The sequence below is a fragment of the Eublepharis macularius genome, chromosome 6 (genome assembly GCF_028583425.1).
Source record: "Eublepharis macularius isolate TG4126 chromosome 6, MPM_Emac_v1.0, whole genome shotgun sequence".
Taxonomy (NCBI): Eukaryota; Metazoa; Chordata; class Lepidosauria; order Squamata; family Eublepharidae; genus Eublepharis; species Eublepharis macularius.
The window spans coordinates 95,782,252-95,791,273 of NC_072795.1; positions in this window are offsets into that span (position 1 = coordinate 95,782,252).

Consider the following 9,022-nt stretch of genomic DNA (forward strand, 5'->3'; position numbering starts at 1 on the left):
TGAATGTAAATGTAAAAATAACGGATTCTAACCCAATAAAATTTTTTTCAAAAAAAAAAATGAAAGCAGCAACATTTTTCTTGTGTGGCATGAAAAGTGTTGCTGCTTTCAAACGCCCACCACTCTCCTTTTCCCCAGGAGTCAAAGTGAGTTAAGGGTCATAAGATTTCTTCTATCTTATATTCCTTCTTCCTGGGTATGCAAGCACTATCTTATTATTTTTTTCAAAGCCAGGAATGATTCATAATGTTGCTGTTTATTCCCTGCTGGTTTTAAAAGCCAGGAAAGGGTTAAATGGCTGCCTTTCCCTTCCTCCTTTTCACATACTCTCTCTCTTTTTCTCAAAGGCAAGAATGGGTTGTAACATTGTACATTGTAACATAGTAATATTGTAACATTACTGCACATTCCTCCTGGCTTTAAAAGCCAGGAAAGGATTAAATGGCTGCTTTCCCGTCCCTCTCAGGCACGTTTCTGGCTTTGCCAAAGAGAAAAAAACCCAAGCATTTTGTACAGCCCTTTGGAAACAAAGTGGCAGGGAAGCTTCTGGGAAGGGACAAAGCAGCAGCATTTTAACCCTTTCCTGGCTTGGCTTTAGAAAAATAAATGAGAGTGGAACTAGCACAAAAAGTACACGTTTCCCCCCCAGAACTCCGCCACCAATTGCCTCACCAGTGGGCAGGGAACAGCCCAATCAGCAAATATGGGGCGGGGGGTGTTCCAACACTGCAACATTCCATCTGCTCAAAGTTTTTTTTAAAAAGTGTGACATAAATTGCAAAGCTTTGAAAGCCTGAAGATGCACTAAGGTTTCACGCAAAAAAAGTGTTGCGGCTTTCAAACACCAGCAACTTTTTGCAGCTGATGGAGGATGCCACTCCCATCAGCTGAAAAGCAGCTGGGTGCACACCTTTACTGCAAAAGCCCACCCCAGTTGCCTAGGAAACTGATTGGTTAGCACCAAGCTGTCTACAGTGACAAACCGAAAAACAAACCAAACGAACTGGCCTAAAGTTCCTCACAGTTAGTCAGAAATGGGCTCTGATTAACCACTGGTTCACGAACCATGAAATGGCCTGATTTGTGATGAACTTTAGTTTGTATTTCGGTTTGTGTCCATCTCTAATTAGCACTAAGCAATCTTAATTATAAAAAATAAAAAAGCTTGCATTCAAACAAGTAGATTTCACTTTAAATAATGCAAATAAAACCAAAGTAAAACATAGCAATATTTCTACTAGTATTTTATAATTGTTTTCTCTGATCAGGTTCTGTTCTGTAAGTTTGGGGTGAGTTTCTTAACCCAGTTGCACTTCTGTTGGTGGAATGCATACAGAAGTGACTGTACAACTATGTCGATTTAGGATATTGTCACCTAGCAGTAAACAATATCCCCAAAGTTACTACTTATAGTTTGCTTTTTGTAAACAAAAAAGTACCTGTGTCCAAAACAACCCCCAAGTTCTACACAATTTCCCATTGGGGTAATTTTTTTACCTCCAAGCATATATTTAGAAAACTCTGATCAATTTTTTAAGTGTTCTGGAGATGTACAGCTATTTATGACATCCTGATAGCCTGGAGAATATTTCCCTCACCATGGATAGATTTGTGGTTAGAACAATACCTCAAAATGCAAAAACTTCAGAAATCATTAATTTAAGTGTTTGCAATTTTCTTCTAAAATTTATGAGTTTGTTATTTCACTAATATTTTAGATTCCAAACAGTTTTTGTTACTTCGCGCCCATGTGCGTGTGTATTTAGCTTTGTAAGGAAATGGGAGTGGTATGAATTATTCAGTATGCAAAGAAGATTGATAAATCTATGCAAAAGAAACATTCTAGATCATGTCCAAACATGTTTTCAAGCTCTGTTTTAGAACTGCCAAGCACAGTGGCTTCTGCTACCTCATTTTTTAATTGGGGGAAAATTTCTAGCTCAAACCCAATACAATGGAATTGTATTGTATCTACAATTCCAATACAATGGAATTGGGCCTTGAGGAATAAATTTACCCTGGAATAAAATATGTGAAAGGTTTGCTTTACAGGGCAGTCAAAGGGTTAAATGCATCTGTCAAATTTTGAACATAATATGAATAATTGGGGTGTATATTCATAGTGGTTTACAGCTGTGAAGCACTTCAGGTACATTTCTTAATTGTATCTTATAATCTTCCAGTGAAATAAAAGGAATCAAACCTCTTTCATAAATCTTGCTGTTTGAGTTCACCTTGATGATTCATCTAAAAAAAATAAAATGTATGTATTTTAACATATTCCTAAGAATGTATAAGGCACAGCTCAACTATAAATATTCTTGGCACTCAGTACTATTGGCCATTGGTTATTTATTCTGTTTCAAGAAACATCTTTTTGTTCTTCTTCGGCCTCCAGTTACCACCAGAGAAATATTAACTTTAATTAAAGGATTACAATCTCATAAGGCACCTGGTCCAGACTTACACCCAGCCGAGTTATTTAAGATCAATCCACTGTGATGAGCTAGGATTCTTGCTCCTATTTTCTCCAGAATAAATAATTCAGGAATTATGCCAGATTCTTGGAGGAGGGCTATTATTGTTCTAATTTACAAGAAAGGAAGCTTTTCAAATCCACGAACTATCAACCTATAAGCATATTATCTGTAGCTGGGAAACTATCCTTCATTCCTATATAATAAGTTAACTTCCTAGTTCTATTCATTCAACATTTTGGAAATAGAACAGGTTGGCTTTTGTAAAGCCCAGTCCCCAGAAGATCATAGTTTGCTTTTACATATGCTGGTGGAAAAACATACCACAGTAAAACCAAGTACTCATTTATGGATTTTTAAAATGCTTTAAATTCAATCACAAGAGAGTGAATTTGGAATAAACTAGAAAATTCCTCAATAGATAAAATGTTATTATGGTTAATCCAATTAATATATTCTAATTCCTCAGTCCAAGCGCGAATGGGAATTTAGCACAGCTAACACAAGACATTTCACAAAACAAGGGAGTTAGGCAAGGATGCTTATTGGCCCCTGTTTTGTTCCATCTCTATATCAATATATATATATATATATATATATATATATATATATATATATATATATATATATATATATATATATATATATATATATATATATATATATATATATATATATATATATATATATATATATCCCTATTTGTCACACATTCCTTCTTTGGTGGATGAAAAATACCATTAATGCTATATGTGGATGATAACTTGCTCCTTTCTTGTTCCCTAATAGGTCTTCATAAATTACTTAAAGCCTTCTCTGAATATTGTCTAAATGAGAGCTTTTAAAATAAATACTCAGAAATCTAAAATCATGGTATTTTCCATAGCAAGAAATATTCCTGAAGATAAATGACAAGTTAACAGAAAGAAAATTGATCAAGTTAAACAATTTGATAATCTGAGTATCGTATGTCAAGCAAATTGAACCTGGAAATTACATATGAAAAGCATTAAACATAAAGCAAAAGTATTGAGCAACACCTTAATTACCTTTTTTTATACTTGAGGTGGGAATTTTATACCTGGAGCAATCAAAGCATTTAGTGCTAAAGTAATTCCCCAAATATGGAATTGGGGTTTTGAATGATGCAGTAGATGAATCAATTGACCAACTACTAATGCAATTTCTCCATAGAATATCAGGCATGCCAAACTGTCTCTGGGGTAGCCCTCAGAGTGGATCTAAATCAAAAATCTCTGGAAGCTTTAGCATGCCAAATATCATTTCTGCTATATTGAAAGATGCTTAGAATTAATGAGGGGCTGTTAAGTTTTATGAGAAAGGATCTGTCATTGACATCTTGGAATAAGGTCATTAAAATAGGTTTCAGTCTCTGGGCTTTGATCAAAATAATGTATATGAGACAAAAGAAATCAAGTTAGCTGTGACATCTTTGGATTTAGTACTATGTAAGAGAGAGAACAACATGGCCGAATCCACACTACCGTTGTTCTTGCGGCAGTTTTTCACTTCTGCAGCACCATTCCTTCATCTGTTCACATGCATCGTCTCCAAAGCTGTCATTAATTCGCCATGGCGTCGCCACAGCCCATTGCACTTTCGCCGCGGGTTATCTTTTGATGAATAACTGCCCTCCGTTGAATTCCAAGCCTCTCTTGACCCGCCTCCCAATTAAGGAGTAATTCTCCGCCTTTGTCCCCACCCCTTTTTTAAAAAAATAAGAGTACCGTGTCGATATGGCGACATCTCATCATATTAATCTCATTTTAAAAAAGCAGGCAGACCTCAAATATCAGAGGAACAATTTCATATGTTAATTCAATTTATATATTGGGGGGGGGCATCCACATGATACTGAAATCATGGCTCATGTTACGCCCCGACACGGACTGTGCCGACAAGTTAGGCACAGATTTCAATTTTCCAAAGACAAAATGAAGCTCTGCTGTGGGATGCTGCTGTAGGTGATCATGACTGCTCACCCATTCCTGGATGATTTCAACCAGCATGCAGGCTGTGATGTTCCGAGCGCTCATCGTAAGTGTCTCGGGTGATTTTTTAAAATATATTATCTTAATGGTGTCGTTGTACCATTGAACCAGGATGCTTACTCGTCGATATAGCGTCAATTTGTCCTTTTTTTAAAAAAAAAAAAACCCGCGGAGCCGTTCGGGTTTTTCCCGCCCCTTTACCCGTCTTTTTGAAAGGGGATGTGATCAACGGATTGTGCAGGAGAAGCGCTATTCAAAGGGTGATGTGGACAAACAAGCGAAGAATGCGCAATAACAGATGGAGCAATCATTGCACAAGAAAAGCGGGAGCTAAGGTAGTGTGGAATCGGCCCATGTATGCTCAGTGGCTGCTCATGGCTGAAATGCCTCCAATTCTATTCCATGATATATTTTTTTTACTTAACAGTACCCCACTGTAGAAAGGTGTTTATACTGGGTAGGCTAAACCCCTTTCTGTGTACGTTTACAGAGGGCCGTTATACTGGTATACCTTATTCAAAGAGATGGTGTAAATGTGAAGATGGTCAAACTGAGACTTTGAAACATATTCTGTTGTTCTGTTGCTTTTAGGAGGACTTGGGGAAGAAATATTAAAAGCAGTTTATATTTTATAAATTATATCATTTTTCACAGAGATTAATTCAGATGTTATTATTAGATAATGATAAAGGATTATGTTGTCAGTTGCAAAATTTCTGTCGGCAGTAATTAAATGTAAAAAGGGATAATAATAGGGTTGTTTTAGTGTGACACTGCTTGTGGCCAGTTGGCCATTAAAGCTATATAATCTGAGTAAGTTATTATTCTTGAATAGTTGAGCAGCCTATTTTCCTAATGGTAATGGTTCCAGAATAATACTTATGTAAGTCATTTGAAAGTTCACTCCTTAAACTTAACTAGGAACGGGAAGAATGATCTCTTATTGAAAGCAGTGGTTCAGAAGATGAGAGTCTGAACTAATCACTCAAATTACCATCTTGTTCCATGTATACCAAATCCATTTGTTTCAAAATTCTTGTGGGGCTAATCCAGAACCTGTTTCTCAGTATGTCAGTGGAACTTTCCATGTAGTTCAAATCCCTAGATCAAAATTTTCAAACTGGGATATATTTCTAAACTTAATGGAAGTAAGCCCCATTGAATAGAGTAGGACTCTGAGTAGACCTGCTTAAGATTGCTCTCAAAGTCTCCTCATTGGCTCTCAAACACCGTCCTGTATTTTTCTTTTCATTACAGCTTCATCCCTGCTTAGTGTGCCTTCACCAGTGCACCCAAAATGTTGGGGGGGGCAGCCTGGGCTCCTGCTCCCTTTTTAAAAGTAGAAAAGAGCAAGAGTCCAGTAGCACCTATAAGACTAAAAAAAAAAATTGGTGAATCACAGCTCACATACTGAAGAAATGAACTATGACTCACAAAAGCTAACAGCATACCATAAAGTTTGTTAATCTTATAGGTGCTACTGGTCTCTTGCTCTTTTCTACAGCTACAGACAGACTAACACAGCTATCCATCTTGATCTAACTCCTTTTTAAAAGGCCCAGATATGTGGGCTACCCAGAAAAGGGCAGGTGCCGGAGGTGGCTGAGCAATGGCACCTACCCCCAGCACCCTCTACTGTAGGCTCAGTTTAAATCTCTTCTTCCCCACCAAAGAGCAAGTCCCCTTCATCTCTCAGTTTTTCTCCCCTCTTGGGGCCCTTGGGAGTCGAGGACAAGGGTCTGTCTCAGGCGAAACCTTGCTGACTAGCCAGAGATCACCCAAATCCTGGATAGGACTGAAGTGCCCCCAGGCTGGAGGAGGGGCAAGCCAGGCTGGTTGTGCAATTGGGCTGCTCCGAGCATGGAGATACTTCACTGGGGAGCTGCAGCCCTGTGACCATTGTGCGGATTAAACATTGGGCTGAAAGGACGGCATGCCTTAAAGTGTGCGTTTGAGCACTGTGGCTACAGGGGGACGCTGATGTGGCTGAGCTGCTTGCTCCCTTTCAATCAGAGACAGCCTCAGAGCCTTTCAGAGGGTCCATTCACATGTGTTTTTCTGAGCTCAGGACTCCACCAGTGCCTGGGCCCTCTTCCGGCAGGGCTCCTCTGCCTCTTAAATGCTGTGTGCCAGTAACATCCCAGCAGGTGTAGCTTCACTTGGTGTGGGGTGTAACATCTCCCTGCCTGCTTGTATTTCAGAATGAGGCATCAAAAAGTACAGTGGGCTCCAGCAAACTGGTTTGGCAGGCCCCCCTTCCAGCAGCAAGCAGGTGCTTTGCAGCAGTCTGGAGGCCAGAGCCGTTGGCAAGGCGCCTACATCAGGATTGTTGGCAATGTGCCTGTGTGAGGATAAAAAGGCTTGCTTTTTATATAGTAGGATATGTTACCTAGAGAGAACTAATGAGATTCCATTGGTTAAATTGCATTTTAAAAATCCAGAAAATCTCATGTTGTGAACATTTGATTCAACTTAGAAACAGCAGTACTTGCCATTTTAATGCAGAGGAGTTAGACCAAATCCACACTTCCCTACCTTCCACTTGTCATGTGCATTAATCGCGTTGGATTCTATCCTGCAATGTCCCAGTCTATGTTCACATCCCTTCTCTTACTGCCGCTGCCTCGCGCTATACTTCGTCCACATCCCTGGTAGAATCGCGCAATATGGGGCGGGTTTAGATCTGACGTCGCTGATGGCAACATCACGTTCCTTTTTTTTCTCTTCATTTTTTCATCAGATTTCCACTATAGCATTTTTTTGCTAAATTGCTATGGCGAGGCCACACCCTATGATGCCTGTGATTGGTTAATGTTATTCTATGCCTTCTTCTTTGAAATCCATTGGACCATTATTCTGGCAGGCTAATTTAAACTTGTATTTAAGGTGGGGGTGATCCAAACTCTCCAAATGGGCAGACTAATTATTTGATGCTTGAATGTAATGTTAGAATGATGGATTTCCGCTATAACGGTAATTTCAACAGTTAAAAAAAATTTAATTTTAACAGCCACTGATATTTCCAACTGTTCAGCATCCTAAAAATGACACAGAAATGGAAATGACGCCACCTCTTGATGTCTCCACAGGGATTTTGGAGTACCCCGATTAAGATTTATGGCAGGGATTGTGCAACAATGCTGGGAAAGTCCCCTTTTTTTAAAAAAAGGAAAGGGCGGGGCAGGAAGGCATGCTGCAGAGAGAGTGGAAAAGCTTGATAGTTGCATGGCAAAGAGGGATGGTGTTCCGGAAAGGCTGCAAACACAAGTGGGGTGGTTTGAAGGGGGCGGTCTCCTTGTAAAACGCTTCTATTTGTCCACATCCATGGTGAGAACCGAGCAAGAGAAGTGTTTGAACACATGACAAATTCTTCTGAGGTGCAATGCGAAAGACGCAAGAGAATGGCGGGATTGAGGTAAGAGTATGTGAACAGCCCTCTGAGAAGCGAATAATGGGCAGGGAAAAAAGTGGAAAACTTGGAACGTGTGGATTCAGCCTTAGTCTATAGTCGCAAAATAGTAAAGAGTCCGGTAGCACTTTTAAGACTAACCAACTTTATTGTAGCATAAGCTTTTGAGAACCAACATTCTCTTTGTCAGATGCATGCTTATGCTACAATAAAGTTGGTTAGTCTTAAAGGTGCTACCGGACTCTTTACTATTTTGCCATTTTAATGGAATTTTATCACATAAAGGAAAGTAGATCACAAATCATCGTATATGGGCTGATGCTTCTTAGAAGAGCCAGTTCAGTTTTTGAAAAATGGCTGAAGCCAATAAAATCACAGTGCACTTTAGGAGACCTGAATGTGTGATTGAGATTCAACTGTTTCTGACCTTATGTTGCACAAGAGAGTGATGAAAGAAAAACGGCACACCTTCCTTTTTTTTGGCTTACTAATTTTATTTACAGATGAATAGATTAGAGAGAGAGAGTGAGACGCAGGATGGAGATGACCATTTGCCCACCTTCCAGAAAGGGCAAAGCTTTTTGAATATGCAGAGTTACTCCATAAAGGTTTTTGAGATGGGTGCAATACACATGGATCCTGCTTCCAATTTCATGATAGGTCAAAGGGAAACCCTCTGAAACAAGAAAGATTAAAAAGTCTTGAAACTTTGTCAGAACTGTGCAAGCTAAGAAGCAGGGAACAAGGGGGAAAGGGAGTGACGTCTGTCTTGATCTGACTCTGTTTTTTTAGTTCCAGTGGCCCTATGTCCATTCCAGTGACTGCACAGCTCAGTGTCTTGTTTTGCATTTTTTTTAGTTCTGTAGCACTCTGTAGTGTTTTGATTTAGTTTTCCAGTGCCCTTGTGCTCTAGTGAATTGAGATTTTATAGTGAATAAAAATCTTTTCCTTTTAAAGATCTCATTCTATAGTCAAAGATCTCACTCAGGGCTCAGATCAGAAATTCATAGCCAAAAATTCCTGACTGATCTACAGACAGCAGCCAGAAAGGAGGGTGCATGGGATGGAGTGCATAAACACAAGATGCAGGTACAGACAGAAACAGCAGAACTGCAATGATGATA